At 43.7% G+C, this 19,702-nt stretch overlaps 1 non-coding gene across 1 annotated transcript; it reads right to left on the bottom strand.

Annotated features, from left to right (window-relative positions):
- Nucleotides 1-7,133: 7,133 nt before the first annotated feature.
- Nucleotides 7,134-7,215, bottom strand: trnaf-aaa (transfer RNA phenylalanine (anticodon AAA)). The gene has a single exon. It is a non-coding gene; the product is annotated as a tRNA-Phe (tRNA).
- Nucleotides 7,216-19,702: the final 12,487 nt, after the last annotated feature.

The raw sequence follows: 19,702 nt of genomic DNA, 5'->3' as shown, positions 1-19,702 counted from the left end.
ATCTGCCAAGAATACTCCAATTGTTGGAGGGAATTCTGAGGAACAGAATGTACATGTATTTGGAAAGACAAGGATTGATTCGGGACAGTCAACATGGGTTTGTGCGTGGGAAATCGTGTCTCACAAACTTGAATGATTTTTTTGAAGAAGTAACAAAGAAGATTGATGAGGGCAAAGCAGTAAATGTGATCTATATGGACTTCAGTAAGGCGTTCAACAATGTTCCCCATGGGAGACTGATTGGCAAGGTTTGACCTCATGTAACAGCAGTGGACCTAACACCGACCCTTGTGGTACGTCGCCAGTACCTGGACACCAAGAAGAGCATGTTCCATCAACTACAACACTGTTTTCTATTGGCAAGCCAATTACTGATCAAAGCTGCAATCTCTCCCACAATTCCATTCCACCGCATTTTATATAATAGCCTATTGTGGGGAACCTTATCGAACAACTTGCTGAAACCCATATCCACCACATCAACCGGTTTACTGTCATCTCCCTGTTTGGTCACTTTGTCAAAAAAGTCAATAAGATTCGTTAGGCAAGGCCTACTCATCACAAAACCGTGCTGACTGTCCCTGATCAGATTATTCTTTTCTAGATGGTCATAAATCCTATCTATAATAACCTTTTCCAACACGTTACTAACAACTGCAGTGAGACTCACTGGTCTGTAATTACCAGGGTTGTCTCTCCGACACTTTTTGAAACACGGGAACAACGTATGCTATGCTCCATTCCACAGGCATTGCACTATTCCTGTAGATAACGATGATTTGACGATCGATGCCAAAGGCTCATCAATCTCTTCCCTTGCTTCCCCGAGGATACTAGGACAGATCCCATCCAGCCCAGGGGACTTGTCTGTTATCACACTCTGCAGTATGTCTAGCACCTAATCCTTGTGAACCTCAATCTCTAGTACTCTGGACGCAAGTATCTCAGTATCTTCCTCGCCAACATTTTCATTTTCTATAGCGAACACTGTCGAAAAATATTTATTTAGCGCTTCCCCAATCTACTCTGACTCCATACACAACTTCCCATTATTATCCTTGATTGTCCCAAATTTAACTCTCGTCATTCTTTTAATCCTGACATACCCATGGAAAACCTTAGGGTTAACCCTGATCCTATCTGCCAACAACTTCACATGTCTCCTCCTGGCTCTTCTCAGCTCTCTGTTCAGATCTTTCCTGATATCGTTGGAACCCTCGAGCGCTCTAACTGAGTTTTCACATTTTGTCCTAACATAAGACTTCTTGTTCTTCTTGACCAGGGATTCCACTTCCTTAGTAAACCACGGCTCACGCGTTCTATATCTTCCTCCCTGCCTGACAGGTACATGCTTATCTAGGACACACAGGAGCTTTTCCTTGAATAAGCTCCACATTTTAATGTGCTCACCCCCTGCAGTTTCCTAGCCCATTCTACGCTTCCTAAATCTTACCTAATCTTCCTAAATCTTGGGACTTGTGCCTCACAACACACTTCACATTCAAAAATCAGATATACGAACAAATCAACGGAACACCCATGGGCTCACCGATCTCGGGACTCACAGCAGAAGCAGTAATGCAAAGGTTAGAACAGTCTTACCGCAAATTCAACCCAAGCACTGGTTCAGATACGTGGATGACACCTTTGTAATCATTAAAAACACGGAAATAGAGAAAACACACCGGATCATCAACTCCACACTCACAGGAATCCGATTCACCAGAGAGGAAGAAAAGGGCAACCAACTCCCATTCCTAGACGTGATGGTACAGAGAACACCTAACGGAGAATTCACCACAAAGGTACACAGGAAAGCCACACACTCAGAACAAGTCCTGAATTATGAGAGCAACCACCCCAACATACACAAATGAAGTTGCATCAAGACACTATTCAAAAGGGGCACAACACACTGCAGCACACCAGAACTGCAAAAAGAGGAAGAGGAACACCTATACAAGGTATTCGCCGAAAACGGATATCCTCGCAATTTTATCAACAGATGCCTAAGGGATAGACCACGGAATTAGGACATGCCACAACCCAAAGGACTAGCCACACTACCACACATCAAGAACATCTCCGAACTGACAGCCAGACGACTGCGACCACTAGGACTCTTGACAGCACACAAACCAACAGCCACACTCAGACAACAGCTTACCAGAACTAAGGAACCGATACCCAACAAGAGCAAAACTAATGTAGTATACAAAATCCCATGCAAGGACTGCACAAAACACGATATAGGACAAACAGGAAGACAGCTAACGATCCGCATCCACGAACATCAACTAGCCACGAAACGAAGCGACCAAGTATGCGTAGTCGCCACACACACAGACGACAAGCAACATGAATTCGAGTGGGACAACACTACTATTATAGGGCAAGCCAAACAAAGAACAGCCAGGGAATTCCCAGAAGCATGGCACTCATCCACAAACTCCATCAACAAACACATCGACTTGGACCCAATATACCAGCCACTGCAGCGGAGAGCTGAAACTGACAACAGGAAGCGGCAAGTACAGGCCACTATAAATGGCGCAGGAAACACCACAGAAGCGCTTCACAGGAGGCTACCAAGCACTGAGGATGTCACCTAGACAGGGGACGAAACGTTTGCAACAAAAACTTCCAGCTCAGCGAACAGAACCACATCATTGTCTTGAGTGTTCCAGAGTTTTTCATTGTCCCAGAGTCCAGATGAAGTTTGCATTCCTCACGTACGTGAGCGAGAATGATTTCAATGTGTCAGATCAGTTCCTGTCCCGAGAACATCAGAATCAATGTCCCGTCCTCTACTCGGTCCGACAGTGCACACTTTTTCATTCTCCTCTGATTCCATTTCCCAAAGAGTTTCTCAAGATTTACAAAGCTGGAGCTAAATTATATGGTTTGCTTCCTAAACATTTTTTCAACTGCCAACTGACAATATTTTCACAGTATCTCTTCACAATCCTCTGGCTTGCACCATGTCCAGGGATGAGAAGTCCCGTTTGGTGGAGAGATTCCCGAGACTGATGAGTTTCACTTTGGAACAAAAATGGTTAAGTGGCGATTTCCTGCGGTTGTTTCTAATGATGGAGAGGGAGCGGTGGGAAATGAGCAATTTGACGAGCAGTAGGAAGTGTTGCCACTGACCAGAGTCAGAGAACAGAGGACAGGGGTTAAAGGAATCTAATGAAAAGCAGCACTTCTGCTCAGGACGTTCAATAACAGCTGCAGAAACCCGATGTGTCGAGCAGTGTATCTGGAAAGAGAAACAGAGATAATGTTTTAAATATGGAACATTTCGGATGAAGAACTCGAGTTTCCCAAGTCTAATCAAATTACCGGCCTGGTTCACAAAATAGTTTTTCTGAACTTTGAGCGAAAATTGTTCCAGCAGGGAAGCATTCATAACGTAGACAGCAGGATTCGACCCGACGTGGGGTAAACCCCAACGGATTTCTAATCCACCGCCTTAACCACTCGGCCATGACTACAGACCGCCCAGGTGGGTTGAGCATTGACCAAATCAGCCGTGATCTCATTGAAAGCTACCGTTGACTTGAGCGAAATGCTTCTATCTCCTTTCACACCTTTGCTGTCATTTGTAAGGTGCGAGACACCAATGTAAAAGAAGAAAAGCACAAAGGTAGGAAAAGATATTTGCAGCCAAACTGAGTCAAAATTATTTATTGAAAGTAAAATCACACTTGGCAATTTGCCATATCTCTTTGCGAACATGACCAGCAGAAGTAAGCAAGGGAGCTATTGATCTGAGTATTCTCGGACCTGAAGCAAACAAGGTTTAGTGACATATTCATTTCTTTTTCTGGCGAACGAAATGATCTTTCCTGATGGTTACAATGAAAGAGATGATTCCCAATAAAAAACAGAGATTATTTCGCATGTAGATATATTTCAATGTGACCCGATTCATTTTCAGTCCCGAATTACCCCAGAGATGGAGGAGGTGAGTTACTTTTCTTCACTCTTCAACTCCTCAGCACTGAGGTACAAACATGAAACCGCTAGAGATGGAGTTCTTGAATTGGGAACCAGAGACACTGAAGAAACTAGGCAAAAGTGAGGACTGCAGATGCTGGAAACCTGACTTTAGATCAGAGTGATGCTGGAAAAGCACAGCAGGTCAGGCTGCATCCGAGGAGCAGGAGAGTCGACGTTTCTGTTGCCAGTCATGCTCCGCTGCACAAACAATTTTCGTTTTTGGCTCAGATTTCCAGCACCTGCAGCTATTTGTTTTACGTTAACCTTCATAATGTTTTGGACAAAACCAATGACCTGCCAGCATCGGAAAATCGCCAGAAGTACTGGGACACCGATATGTTTGCTGAACAATACAAACATTCCATGAGCTGGAATACGATCCGGGCCACGGTGCTGAGAATACCGAATCCTCACAAGTAAATAACAAGACAAGGCGATAGATACTATCGTATTTGGTGTAAATAAAACACCCTGTCTGAACATTTTCGTTGCAGATTTTTTTCAAATTGTCTTCGAAGATTTACAAAGTGGGAAAAGGCCATTCGGCCCGTGTGCAGTGCGACTAATCAGAGAGCCATCTATTCTAGTCGCAGTTTCGAACTTTGGCCCAAAGTCTCGTCTGTTCTAATGTTTCCAGGTCAAATGTCAATGAGGCTATCCTATGTTCTTACATGGCACAATAACGGGGCAGAAGTATGACACTTCTACAACGAATTGTAACTCTTTTGAGGAACTCCTGTTCATTTTCACCCACAGAGGGAGACACACCAGAAGACACCCCCAAACTGACGGCGGTGTCCGTTGTGGAGAGCTGGAATTTGAAATGGACAATAGGACAAATGCAAGCTTTACTTGCGAAAGCACAGAGGTAATGTGCCGAGAGAACTTTACAGGGGAGCGTCAACGTATACCACGGTTAAAGCAAAACATTCTCCCTCGAGCTAGGTAGGACTCGAAACTACAATCTTCTGATCCGAAGTCAGACACGTTATCCATTACGCCACTGGCCCAAGAGACGACCCTGCACTTGGCAGAATGTCGATATGTAATGCCATGGACTTTCACGGAATCAGAATTAAAAAGGTGAACAAGCACCGAAGATAATCACCAACATTGCTTCACTTCGAAGTTTCCAATTTGTGAAGCAATGCCTTTCACTGGCAAAGGAGAAACATTTGTCCTCAGCTGCCTGCTTCAGGGTCGCCTCCTTCTCTGCTGGAATTTTCCATCGTTTTATTCACAGTCACGACGCGATTTCATGATCCACTCCAGTGAAAAAGTGTCATGGTGTCGTCCAAACAAGACCCTGCAGAAACTCAGCGAGAAACCTCTGGTCATTTAGAGGTCTGGATGTGGAATTAGACGAAATGTCTGACACCTTTTATTGGCGCCACCACTTCACTGCAAATTAGCGGCTCAAAACGAGCCGTTGTTAGCATCAGCTTGATTTGTACCTTCCTGCAGTGCATTTGCTAAACAAAATCAGATCGCTCCCATCCGGCCCAGCTGACTTATCTATTTTCACACTCTGCAGTATTTCTAATATCTCTTCCTTGTGAACCTCAATCTCTTCTAGTCTAGACGCAAGTATCTCTGTACCTTCCTCCCCAACATTTTCATTTTCTATAGCGAACACTGTCGAAAAATATTTATTTAGTGCTTCCCCTATCTCCTCTGACTCCACACACAACTTCCCACTATTATCCTTGATTGTCCCAAATTTAACTCTCGTCATTCTTTTATTCCTGACATACCTATGGAAAGCCTTAGGGTTAACCCTGAACCTGTCTGCCAACAACTTCTCATGTCTCCTCCTGGCTCTTCTCAGCTCTCTTTTTAGGTCTCTCCTGATATCGTTGGAACCCTCGAGCACTCTAACTGAGTTTTCACATTTTCCTTAACATAAGACTTCTTGTTCTTCTTGAACAGGGATTCCACTTCCTTAGTAAACCACGGCTCACGCGTTCTATATCTTCCTCCCTGCCTGACAGGTACATACTTATCTAGGACACACAGGAGCTTTTCCTTGAATAAGCTCCACATTTTTAATGTGCTCACCCCCTGCAGTTTCCTACCCCATTCTACGCTTCCTAAATCTTACCTCAATGCAATGTAATTTCCCTTCCATGAGCTGAAACCCTTGCTCCGTGGACTACACCTATCCCTTTCCAACACGAAAGTAAACCTGAGAGAATTGTGATCGCTGTCTCCAAAGTGCTCACCTACTTCCGAATCTAAAACCTGGCCAGGCTCGTTACCCAGTACTAAATCGAAAGTGGCTTCGTCTCTTGAAGGCATGTCTACATACTGTGTCAGGAAGCCCTCCTGCACACAGTGGACTAAAACTGACCCTTCTATAGTACTCGTACTGTAGTGTTCCCAGTCAATATTTGGATACTGTCTTGAGTGTTCCAGAGTTTTTCATTGTCCCAGAGTCCAGATGCAGTTTGTATTCCTCACGTACGGGAACGAGAATTCTTTCAATCAGTTCCTGTCCCGACAACATCAGAGTCAATGTCGCGTCCTCTACTCGGTCCGATATTTAACGCTTCTTCATTCTCCTGTGATTCCATTTCCCAAAGAGTTTCTGAAGATTTCCAAAGCTGGAGTCTAAATTATATGGTTTGCTTCCTAAACATTTTTCCAACTGCCAACTGACAATATTTTCACAGTATCTCTTCACAATCCTCTGGCTTGCACCATGTCCATGGATGAGAATCCCGTTTGGTGGAGAGATTCCCGAGGTTGGTGAGTTTCACTTTGGAACAAAGATGGTTAAGTGGCAACTTCCTGCGGTTGTTTGTAATGATGGGAGAGGGAGCGGTGGGAAATGAGCAATTTGACGAGCAGTAGGAAGTGTTGCCACTGACCAGAGTCAGAGAACAGAGGACAGGGGTTAAAGGAATCTAATGAAAAGCAGCACTTCTGCTCAGGACGTTCAATAACAACTGGAGAAACCCGATGTGTTGAGCAGTGTATCTGGAAAGAGAAATAGAGATAACGCTTTAAATATGGAACATTTCTGATGAAAAACTCGAGCTTCCCAAGTCTAATCAAATTACTGGCCTCGTTTGCAAAATAGGTTTTCTGAATTTTGAGCAAAAATTGTTCCAGCAGGAAAGCATTCATAACGCAGTCAGTAGGATTCGAATCTACGTGGGGAAACCCCAATGGATTTTTAATCGATCGCCTTAACCACTCGGCCATGACTACAGACAGCTCAGCGGCCCTGAGCATTGACCAAATCAGCCGTGATCTCATTGAAAGCTCTCGCTGACTTGATGAGGGAAATGTTTCCATCTCCTTTCATACCTTTGCTGTCATTTGTAAGGTGCGAGACACCAATGTAAAAAAAGAAAAGCACAAAGGTAGGAAAAGATATTTGCAGCCAAACTGAGTCAAAATTATTTATTGACAGGAAAATCACACTTGGCAATTTGCTAGACCTCTTTGCGAACATGACCAGCAGAGGTAAGCAAGGGAGCTATTGATCTGAGTATTTTTGGACCTGAAGCAAACAAAGGTTAGTGACATATTCATTTCTTTTTTCTGGTAAACGAAAGGGTCTTTCCTGATGGTTACAATGAAAGAAATGGTTCCCAATAAAATACAGAGATTAAGTCGCATCTAGATATATTTCAATGTGACACGATTCACTTTCAGTCCCTAATTCCCCCAGAGATGGATGGGGTGAGTTACTTTCCTTCACTTCTCAACTCCTCAGCATTGATGTACAGACATGAAACCGCTAGAGATGGAGTTCTTGAATTGGGAACCAGCGACACCGAAGGAACTAGGCAAAAGTGAGCACTGCTGATGCTGGAAACCAGATTTTAGATCAGAGTGATGCTGGAAAAGCACAGCAGATCAGGCAGCATCCGAGGAGCAGGAAAGTGGACGTTTCTGTTGCCAGTCCTGCTGCGTTCCGCAAACAATTTTCGTTTTTGGCTCAGATTTCCAGCCTTCATAATGTTTTGGGGAAAAAAAAAATGACTTGCTCGCATCGGAAAATCGGCAGAATTACTGGTACACCGATATGTTTGCTGAACAATAAAACCATTCCACGATCTGGGTCACGGTGCTGAGAGCACCGAATCCTCACAAGTAAATAACAAGACAAGGCGATCGATACGATCGTATTTGGTGTAAATAAAACACCCTTTCTGAACATTTTCGTTGCAGATTATTTTCTACTTGTCTTCTAAGATTTACAAAGTGGGAAAAGGCCATTCCACCCATTGTGCATTGCGGCTAATCAGAGAGCCATCTATTCTAGTCGCAGTTTCCAACTTTGGCCCAAAGTTTGGTCATGGTGTCATGCAGAAACTCAGCGAGTTCACACAGACATTTTTGTGTGTGCAGGATGATTTGCCACATTTAAGGCAAATTCAATGGCATCCGAATGGGAATATAGACAGGAAGCGTTCGGAGAGATAAGGAACACATTTTGGCAAATATGGTTCAATTAATTTCGGTTATCTGTTCAGCAGGGACCGGTTCGATAGTAGGGTCTTTTTTCCGTGCTCGGCAACTTTGATGTGCTCCCGCAGCTGACACCAGTTTTAATGGACCATTTGCAAAAAATTGCACTCTGTTTGTTACGCAGTCAGCGCGTTTGCCTATATTTCTGGAGGGTGGATGGACGAGCTGACCCATCGATGAAGGTCTTTCCGGACTTTTGCTGTCAATGACCATTCGTTTAGCACCTTCCCAACTTTGCCATCAAAGGGTTTGGCTGAAGAATAATACCGCACGGATAATGTTACCCCCCTCAGCTCTCCAACGAATCCAGAAACTGACAGCTCCTCATGTGGAACAGAAGACACACCGAAGCATGCATGCTGCCTTTGCTGCAGTGCAAGCCGATTATGTCATGAACTGCTCAGAGAAACGGCAGCGAGGCAATTCAGGACATACTGGAGAATTAGTGCATTGCCAAGTCACAGGAAGTGCTCAACAAACATAAAACAAAACGGAACAGCAATAACCCATGACAAATGAAGTTTACCAATTCCACTCGTGATGAAATTAGGTCAACAATGCGCTGATGTTTCCATCTGATCGAGAGGACCAATCACCAGCCCCCTTCACCAGGACAGTAATGAAGGAAATGAGAGAAATACAAAAAAACATTTCTCATCGCGGTTGCCAACCTTTTCGCCACTGCAACAACAAAAACGACGAGCAGATACAATGCAGAATATGGTTTCATATCAGCAATGAAATAGTAATATCCATTCACTTTCAGTGAAAACGGTGAACAAAAGAAATTGTCTGAAATATGAATACCCAGTGCAGGCTACTTGGTTCCCAGATTATACTGCTGCACAGACTTTCATATTTAAAGGTAACTTTCAAAAAGAGTGTTTGTGGCTGTCCATATGACAATGGAAATTGTTGCCCTCGCTCTCACTGCCATTATTGATCGTGTTGGGTTTGGCATCCTCACCTTGCATGCGGAAGTTCAGTGTACAATTCTCTGCTGTGAAAAATCGGAGTGCTTTGGAGCAGAAAGATGCGAAGCTCGTGTGCTTCATGGAGATGTTGTTGGAATGTTTTGCGGTGCTGGGAAGTGGGATCCTCACAGTTCTAGGTAACATCCTCAGGGTTGCAGAGCCTGTTGTGAAGCCTACTGTCCTGTGGCGGTTGGAATTGATTTAGTTTCAGTGCCGCTTTGTCCAGTTGTTGGTGTTGCATATTGGATCCTGATCAATGTGTTTATTGATGGAATCCATGGATGGGCGCCCTGCTTCTAAAAATCTCTGGCTGCCTTCTGATTGCCATGTTCTATTACTGTTGTGCTGCTCTCGAGGATGCTCTCTGTCTGTACGTATAGCTACTCGGGACAGCTGGCCGTGGCAATTAGTGACGGCCACACAAATTCTTTGCCAAGAATATGTATCCCACAACTGCATTCCCAGATGTCTGGCACACTAAATTGTCAACTAAGATATGCCATAAAGCAATTGAAACACCATGCTTCCCTATAATAAAATAAATTTCTGGAAACTGATAGCCAGATTCCTCTGAACACACGGATTTAGGACAGCACATAAACCAAATCCTCGCTGAGGGAAAGCTCACCAGAAAACAATATCAAATGCCCATCTTCTGCAGGACAAATGTGGTTGTCAAGATTCCACGTAGGGACTGCACGAAACAGTATATCGGAGAAACAGTCGGACAACTAGCGAGCTGCAATCATGAACTTCAGCCAGCCCGTATACGCCACGGGCAGATGTTCTTGTAGTTGTATGTAGGGCATTGAGTGTTTCTGATTCAGGGGCTTGGATCGTCTGTAGCACTGGTTAATTCCTTGTGTTGTAACTACGGTGAGAACATATGTAAAACTCGATTGCTCATTGAGATGTACATCCAAAATATTAGCCGAGAGAAGGAATTTGGTGGTTTTTCTGGTGCTGTTCCTGTCATGCCCTATGGAACTGAACTTATTGTGTGCTTCCTGACGGTTCGGTGCATGCTTCCGTGATCGTATTTTGGGCAGAAACCTGCGTTTTAGCTTCAATAACGTGCGTTTGCAAATCTGGTACACCTCCCTGTATTTTGTTATCTCTTATTGTGTGCAATTGCAACACGGCAAATTATTAATTTACATTGGAAGGTGACAAACGGAGGCGTGTGAAATGCCAAGGTATTAGTGACATTTATCCAATGGTTGCATATTACTTTGATTCAGGAGATAAGGATGTAAAACATGTTTGTGGAGAAATGAGGACCAGTGAGGAAAGAAGTCATCCGCAGGTGCAGTTTACAAGTGCACTCGCAGTAACCACTACGTACAAGAAAAAAATACTACATGTGAGTGATAAAAGATGGCAATAGTTACGGGTGATCTTAGTTTCCCATCTCCCACTCACGGTTCAATGGTGAATAAAAAAGTTTGGATGACAATAATCAGTAAATCATATCTGTCCCAGAGAACAACGCGAGCCATATTTTGGTCATTGGTTAGTTTACAGCTGACTTAGTATCTGTCTTTTCTTGGAAACCATCTCCTTTGTTGTGACCATCAGGAAAGATATTACTTTTGACATAAAGAAAATGAAGATTATGTCACTAATCTTTGTTTGTTTCATGCCCAAGTACAATCAGACGACCTTGATCAACTCTGTTCGTCATGCTAGCAAAGAAATCTGGAAACATGCCAAGTGTGATTTTTCGCTCAATAACTAATTTTGATTCAGTTTGATTGAAACCACCTCTCCCTAAAGTTGTGCTTTTCTTCTTTTAAAATGGTGTCCGGTATCTTCCAAATGACGGCAAAGATATGAGAGCAGATGGAAGCAATTTAGCCGATCAAGTGTGCGACAACATTCAATGAGATCATGGCTGATTTGGTTAATTCTCAACCCCCGTTTTTATCCTCATCTCCGTAATGCTCCATGTCTGTCTATCACAGCCTTGAATACACCTCGCCTTCGCAGCCCTCTGTTGTTAGGAAACCCACAGATTTGCTACCCTCTGAAAGAGTGAATATCCTCCTTATCATTTTCTTAAATGTGTGATCCCTTCAGCTGTGAGAACGCACTCTCGTCCCAATTTCTCGGGGGTGTACATCAGAGCAGAATAAGCCCCTGAAGGTAGGTCGGCATTCTCCAGTGCCGCTCCGTATATTTGAAACATTTTCATATTTTGACCTCTGATTAAAAATAGCAGAACTAATTTGCACATCAGATTTGCCAGTGGTGAATTTTTTTCAAGAAGACTTCAATGAGCGTAATTCTACTGGCAGTGAATAGGGCCAGACAAATTAGATTACTTACAGTGGGGAAACAGGCCCTTCGGGCCAATAAGTCCACACCGCCGCGCCGACGCACAACCCACCCATACATTTACCCCTTACTTAACACTACGGTCAATTTAGCATGGCCAATTCGCCTGACCTGACCATCTTTGGACTGTGGGAGGAAACCGGAGCATCCGGAGGAAACACATGCAGAGCGTGCAAACTTCACACAGTCAGTCGCCTGAGGCGGGAATTGAATGCGGGTCTCTGGCGCTATCAGCCAGCAGTGTTAACCACTGTGTCACCGTGCCGCCCCAATGCAAGGCCATTTTTCTTTTGGGATCCAGTGCTGTGTTTATTCACCTCTCTGCGCATGAAAATAGATCCGACCCATCCACTTTATCTCTCGTCAATATGTGTGTAATTCAAATTGATGCGGCCATGACTACATGCACGCAATGCTGCCTTAGTATGTCTTATGTCATGGAAAGTTCCAACCTGAAACACCAGGATTTGGCTTTTCTTGGCACCCCAGCATCCTCCTCATTTCGAAAGCAAGAGAGTCTGACAGCGAATACTGGGGTACCAGGAAAAGCCAAATCCTGGTGTTTCAGGTTGGAACTTTCCGTTACACAAGACATACTAAGGCAGCATTGCACGCGTGTAGTCATGACCGCGTGATACACGTGATGGATTAGAATTCCTTTGGGGCTTCCGTCCACAGGTTCGAATTCTGCTGGCTCCGTTTTTGGAGATGTAATGCAGGACGAGTTTTCACTCACAGTTCAGAAATCTCGTCTCAACAAACAAGACCAGTTAGTTGATTAGACTTAGCAAACTCAAGTTATTAATCAAAAATGCAACACACTTAAAACATTATCTCCGTTTCTCTTTTCACAGTTACTGCCAAACCCATCGAGATATTGCAGTATTCTTTGAATGTACTGTGCAGAAGTGCTGCTTTTCAATAGATTCCTTTTACCCCAGTCCTCCGTTCACTAACTCTGGTTCGTGGCAACATTTCACCCCCGCTCGTCGAAGAACCAATCCCCACCATTAATGTTCCCATCATTATAAATAGCCGCAGGAAATTGCTGACAAACCATCTTTGCTCCAAAGCGAAACTCACCAACATCGGGAATCCCTCCACAAAACGGGACATCTCATCCCTGGACATGGTGAAATACAGGCGATTGTGAACAGAATTTGGGAAAATATTGTCAATTGTCAGGTGGAATAATGTTAAGAAGGCAAAGCACGTCACCCAGTCTCCAGCTTCGTGAATCTTCAGAAACTCTTTGGGAAAAGGACTCATAGGAGAATGAAGAAGAGTGAATTGTCAGACTGATAGGAATCAGTCAGGACAACTTCCCGTTCTTTAAGAGGATGGGACATTGATTCTGATGTTCTCAGGACAAGAACTGATTGGAGACATTGAAGTAATTCTCGGTCCTGTACATGAGGAATACAAACCTTATATGGACACTGGGACAATGAAAATACTCGATACCACACAAGATACAGAGAGGTTCGAAGAGAGATGTTCCCGATTGGAGCAGAGCTGGTTCCCAGTGACATGGGTGTGTCTGTCGTGGATGGGATCAGACTGTTCCCATGTCTCCATTATGAATGTCCAAGTCCTTATTTCGGAAAAGTAAAACTGATAGAGTACAGTTGTCGTTCTGGGAATGGCAGCCTGAATTTGGAGGTCAATCACAGACTGCTTTCGAGGATCGTCCAAGGTGTTAGGTTGGAAGTATCAGCTCACTCGATTGTTAACTGAAATGTTACTGGTTCAATAGCCCCAGAGCGACAGCGATTGATGTTCATAATGCATCTGTTTTCTGTGCAGCACCGTTTCGTGTTTCTAATGGCGTCAGGAAAATGTTTTCCAAACAGAAACCTTTGGTATGACGAACGATAAAAAAAGTTTCTGCATTGCTTTAATGGTTACTGTAAAGAAATGTGGATTCTGGGAATCTGAAGCAAAAACAGAAACTGCTGTCGAAACTAACCAGTTTGGCAGTGCCTGTGGGAGATTACCGAGTTCTGATGAAGTTTTGAAATATTTGTCTCTGATTCTCTCTGAATAGACGCCGTAAGATCTGCTGAGATTCTCCTGGTATTTCTGTTCGTGGTTTTAACTGAATGCCTATACCATTTATAAGGATGATACAACCAAACCCACCACAAACCAAAATTAAGAAATAACACCTCAGTATCTCACTCCACCGCAAGCCCAAGGATAACTACACGATACTGCACTTCTCCAGCTTCCACCCTAAATATATTAAAGAAGCCATACCGTAAGGTCAAGCGTTTCACCTGCACAGGAACCGCTCAGATGAGGAATAATGCGACAGACAGCTAAAGATTTTGAAGTATATCCTCATGATAATGGGTTACATGTTGAACTGATTGATCGCCAGTTCCGGTGTGCCACAGTGAAAATCTGCTGTGAACTCGTCAGAAGGCAGACAGAGGGTGCGACTAATAGAGTATCTTTCATCGTGAGTACTTTCCTGGAGTTCAGCACGTTCTTCACAGGATTCAGCATGTCACCGATGATGATGAGCATCTCACTAAGAACGTCCTCATGACTTCAATTCTCACCTTCAAACACCCAGCAAAATTATAACATACGACAGTTTACTGTAAACTACTCAGCCTTCACATAGCATTAACCACAGCACCATGCCTTCGCAACCTTTGCAAGACATGGACACTACCATCACCCGTTGGGACACCACCCACCACGTACACGACAGGTACTCATGTGACTCAAGCAATGTTGTTTGTCACATATGCATCAGGCAATGATACCACAAGATACCCAGTAATGATATATTGGCGTTACCATGCAGATGGTGTGCCAATGGATGAATGGTAACGGCATAAAAATTGCCAGACAGGATTATTCACACCCAGTCGGGGAAGAGTTCAGCAATCAAGAACATTTGGTTTTCAATCTTCGACTAAATGTCGGCCAAGGCGGCTTTCTTGATACACAACAACGCAAAATCGCCAAACAGAATTGGGTCGCCAACTGCCTTCGTTGTGGTGATGGCATCAACCATAATATTCGGTTCATGTCACACCACATGTGACCCACCACACTGTTCTGTATCTGTGACATCTTCCTTATTGTTCTGTTTTCTCACCATCACCGTGACAAGTTGTTATTGTCTCTCTACCTTAATCACTTTGTTCAATATTGGCTAACTGATAATTTGGGTCAGATTCGCAGCATGCGACTCTAGCCAAATAAAAATCAGAAGAACTGGGAATGCTGTAAACCAGGAGCAAGGACAAGGGTTACTGGGCGGGGTGGGGGAACGGGACTGGGGCATCGGGGAGAAGGGGGCAGGTGTTTCGCTGCTCTGGGGACACCTGTGGAGCAACATGAGAGTTAATATTTCGGAACTGGTGACCCTTCCTCTGGTGTTTTTGTTGTGGAACGGTTTTCCAGTTGCTTCTGTTTCTGTTCCATGTCATTCCAGTGCCTTGATTTGTCTCCAGTACGACTTTATTTTAACGGTTTGTAATTATCTCTCTGCCTCACTTTGTTGGATCATCGGTCATCCATTCTGTTGGCACGCAGTTGTTGACATATTACTCACACTGACTGACACTTTTGTTCACTTGCAGAGACTAAGTCTTTCACACTCCGCTCCCACAATTTGCCCGATATTTTGATCTGTGTGCCCTTGATCTCTCTTCCCTTAAATTGAGTGTTCTGTGTTATTCCCTCCCACTTCACCTAACGAAAGGGCTCTGGTCCGAAATCTTGTTATTTCAAATAAACAAGTGCATCTATAACCTGGTGTGATTTCTGAATTGGTCCATCGCAGTCCAAAACCGCAACCTCCACAGCAGGTAGACGGAAACACCATCACACGCACTTTCCCCTCCACACTATGTTCAAGCTCATTTACTCCTGTTGCCGCATGTAATTCTGAACTTGTTGTTGTTCGTGATGAAATCTTAAGGTTCAAGCGATTCTTTTGCAATGTATGTACTTTGGAATGTGGTTCAATGTCAAAGAAAAACATACTTCAAGGGACGATATATGCTTCAAAGCTTTGCCTGAGTTGTCTAAATGTCATTTATCCTGAACCCAGTGAGCTGACGGAAGAATAAACATGCTTTGCACTTCTACCACACGGTGCCAGGGACCCAGTTCAATTCCAGCCTGTGGCGACTGTCTGTATGGTGCTTGTACTCTTCCCATGTGTGCGTGAGTTTTCCTCCCACATTATGAAAGCTTTGCAGTTTCGGTGGATTGCCAAATGGAAAAATACCCAACTTGTCCAGGTATGTGGACGTCAGGTTATTTCGCTGTGAGAAACTGGAAGGGGATCGATGAGGAAGTGTTTTTTGTTGGGATAATCTTCACTGCTTTGGTGTGGACTTGATAGACCGAACGGCCTACTTCCACACAATTGGGATTTTACGAAAATTATTGCGATCGTGCGATTTTCCAGACAGTCCGAAAGATAAATAATGTTTCCAGGTGTCGTTTTGAATGTCTGCAAAAGATATTCAAATTCTCACACAGGAACTACACCTCGAAGTCTGCACTTACACAATTTAAATTTGTGCATTCAGTGTTCACGCTTTGGAAATCACAGCTTTTTACCATTAAGATCAAATCTTGTGTTTCTTAATCTATATCATAAACAGTCGAATTTGTCTCATTTATCTACATTTAATGCATGTACTTCAAACTGATTGGAATGGTAACTTCTCAGATTCAGTTTCATTTTGATCGTGGATAGGAAGCTGACAACCACTCTTCCCATCATCCCAAGTGGATTTGCAAGGCATCGATCACCAACGCTGAGCCGTGCTGCTTCCTGGGAGAGGGTGAAGCGCGGTGATGGCCTGTTCGGTGACATCATACATGTATTTGTCTCCAGTTAGTTTCTATGTGGTAGGACTGACAATGAGGGGAAGCTCGAAGGCAAGAGCTGATTCTGGGAGGGGAAGCCTCTTGAACAGTTTTTGGCAGTATCTGAGAGTCTTTCCAAACTTCAAACAGGCAAAGTCATTGAATAAAATCTCGGGGGTTGCCTTCTAACAGGAGAATGGTGTAACCGAAAATATATAACATAGCCTAAATGAAGATAAATTCCGCAGTCTTAGCAGGACGAATTGTAAGAAGAACATATTTGATTAAGGACTTCCTGCTGCAGCCTTTAAGTAGCGCAGCTTAGTCAGCTGCTCATAAATGATGATAAAACATCTATCCTCTAACTGATCACCTTCAGCCACGTGCTGGAGTATGTCTAGTCTACTTATGTCTACCTTTTGCTGCAAGATGGCTATGGAGACGTGTATGTCTTTGATATCAGGCTTATTCGGAAGAATGGCTCTACAAAGGTTTGAGGTTCGCTTTTGTGATTCGTTGGTTAGCACTGCTGCCTTACAGCATGAAGGACCTGGATTCGATTCCAGCCTCAGGCGACCGTATAGAGTTCACATATTCTCCCTGTGTCTGCATGGGTTTCTTCGGGTTGCTCCAGTTTCCTACTACAGTCCAAAGATATGCAGGTTAGATAAATTGGATATGCTAAATTGTACCTCGTTCTCCAGAATGTGTTAGTCAGGAGCAGTGCAAAGTGATAGGGAAGGGAAATTGCTGTGGGTGGAATACTCCTTAGAGTTTGCGTGTGAACTTGTTGGGCCTAATGACCTGTTTCCAAACTGTAGGGATGGTATGATTCTATTTCATAACGTCGATACTTTAACAGCGTAAGGCATGGTACAACTCACTAGATTGCTAGTAAAATGGTGAATGGTGGATTCACGCTGATTATCTGTGTCAAAGTTAACTGGCATGTGTTCATCTCAATTGGAATTGACGACTGTGCAAATTTAATTGAAAGAGAATCATGGCTGGAAAATACCTCCAGTGAAAATGCATTACCAAATTCAACATTTCTATTCATGGCAAGTTGCTGACTCAGCCTATCTCAAATGTCTGATTGCATGAATATGCTGCAAGAACACAGGGATACACATTTCCAAACTGTTCATCTTAACTCTGTAGCTTAAGCGTTACATTTTTGTGAAGGTTTTCTCACCTCCCAGTAAGTGTTGGCCTTCTAACAATTGAGTTTGACAACGTTTATTTGAACAGTTCATTAAACTATTTGGATGTTTTGAAGTGGGGGAGGAGAGCAACCCTCTGATCCACTGGGACAGTGAAGGACTGACTGAAGGAATACCTATCCTATTGTGATGTTTAGTACCTTGGAAGCGAACATGCAGATAATGATTTTCCCATTCGTTTACTTCCTTTGTCTTTAGGACGATAGTAGTACTAGAGTTTCGAACATCTGCAGGTTCTACGTGGACGCCCGCAAGCGATCGGGAGAAGGGAGTAGTGGGCAGGACGTTTGAGTAAAGTGAAAGGCAATCATGACTGGAGGGCGTGAGGCTGTAAGTGAGAGAGGAAGTGGTGATGAAAGGCTCACTGTTGGCATTAATGGGTCAGCCTATACTGGCCACTGTTTACACTGACTTACAGAACACTGCTGATCAATTCACCACAATGATACTGTTCTCTTGGCGTTGTATTCCCTCTGTGCATATTAACGTGGTTTATGGGCCCCGAGAGGATGAACGTATCTTCTTTATCCTGTCGGCTTAAACAGATGAATATATCTGTTTGAAATGAACGCAATACGAGATTGGCTCTTTCGGTGCATTTGCACTGGAGAATGTCCAGGTGTGAACGTTTCTTTTCTGTATCAGCGGAGGTTAGTTTAAATTCTTATGGAGCAACTTTCGTAAAGTAACAAATGTCCAAGTTACTGTGACTGAACAGCTAATTAAATACACATATGGATATGAACAGCATCATCTGCGCTGACACCGTTGATGAATTCGTTAAAGCGTCTGGTAAGAACGAGACTAGTATGGTGTCAAATCCTGGCGTTGCATGTCCTGTACATTGAAGGATCGTTGCTTAAACTTCTTTAAAATGCTGTATTGTTGATCCACCACACGGAAAGAACATTCTTCTTGTGTTTGAGCTCAGCGCATTTTTATTTCGTGTTACCACGTCTTGCCGCCTGCTGTGCCCCCATCTGTCAATACTAGATCCTGCTAATTCAACGGAAAGATTCTGTACTATGTTCCACAAGGACGTTTCAGTTAACGGTCGAATGCGCTGAAACTTCCAACCTAACAAATTCGACGATACTCTAAAGCAGTCCGTGACTGAATTCCAAATTCAATGTGCCATTCCCTGAACGACTATTGTCCTCTATCAGTCTTACTTTTCCAAATGAAAGACTGAACCATTCATTATGGAGACATTGAAACAGTCTGATACCCCCAAGACAGACACACCCATGTCACTGGGAACCAGCTCACCTCCATCAGGGATAATCTCCCTTTTTGCCTCTCAGTGCCTTGTGTGTTCCAGAGATTTTCATTGTCGCAGAGTCCAGATTAAGTTTCTATTCCCCATGCACAGGGGTGAGAATGTTTTCAATGCTTCAGACCAGTTCCTGTCCCGACAACATCAGAGTCAATATTCTGGCCTCTGCTCGGTCCGACAGTTCACCTTTCTGCATTCTCCTTTGATTCCACTTCCCAAAGAGTTTCTCAAGATTCCCAAAGCTGGTGCCTGGATTGGTTTGGCTCCTTAACATTTTTTCAACTGCCAATTGACAATACTTTCACAGTAAGCTTCGGAAACCTCTGGTCTGCACCATGTCCAGTGATGAGAAGTCCCGTTTGGTGGAGAGATTCACGAGGCTGGTGAGTTTCACTTTGGAACAAAGATGGTTTAGTGGAAATTTCCTGCGGTTGTTTGTAATGATGGGAGAGGGAGCGGTGGGGAATGATCACTTTGTTGAGCAGGAGGAAGTGTTGCCACTGATCCGAGTCTGAGAACAGAGGATAGGGATTAAAGTAATATAATGAAAAGCAGCATTTCTG

Source organism: Chiloscyllium plagiosum, unplaced genomic scaffold (assembly GCF_037043375.1).
Source record: "Chiloscyllium plagiosum isolate Xiang-an unplaced genomic scaffold, Cpla_swu_hap1 HiC_scaffold_21, whole genome shotgun sequence".
Taxonomy (NCBI): domain Eukaryota; kingdom Metazoa; phylum Chordata; class Chondrichthyes; order Orectolobiformes; family Hemiscylliidae; genus Chiloscyllium; species Chiloscyllium plagiosum.
Note: the sequence above shows the minus strand (reverse complement) of the source record. Positions and strands in the feature narration are given on the sequence as shown.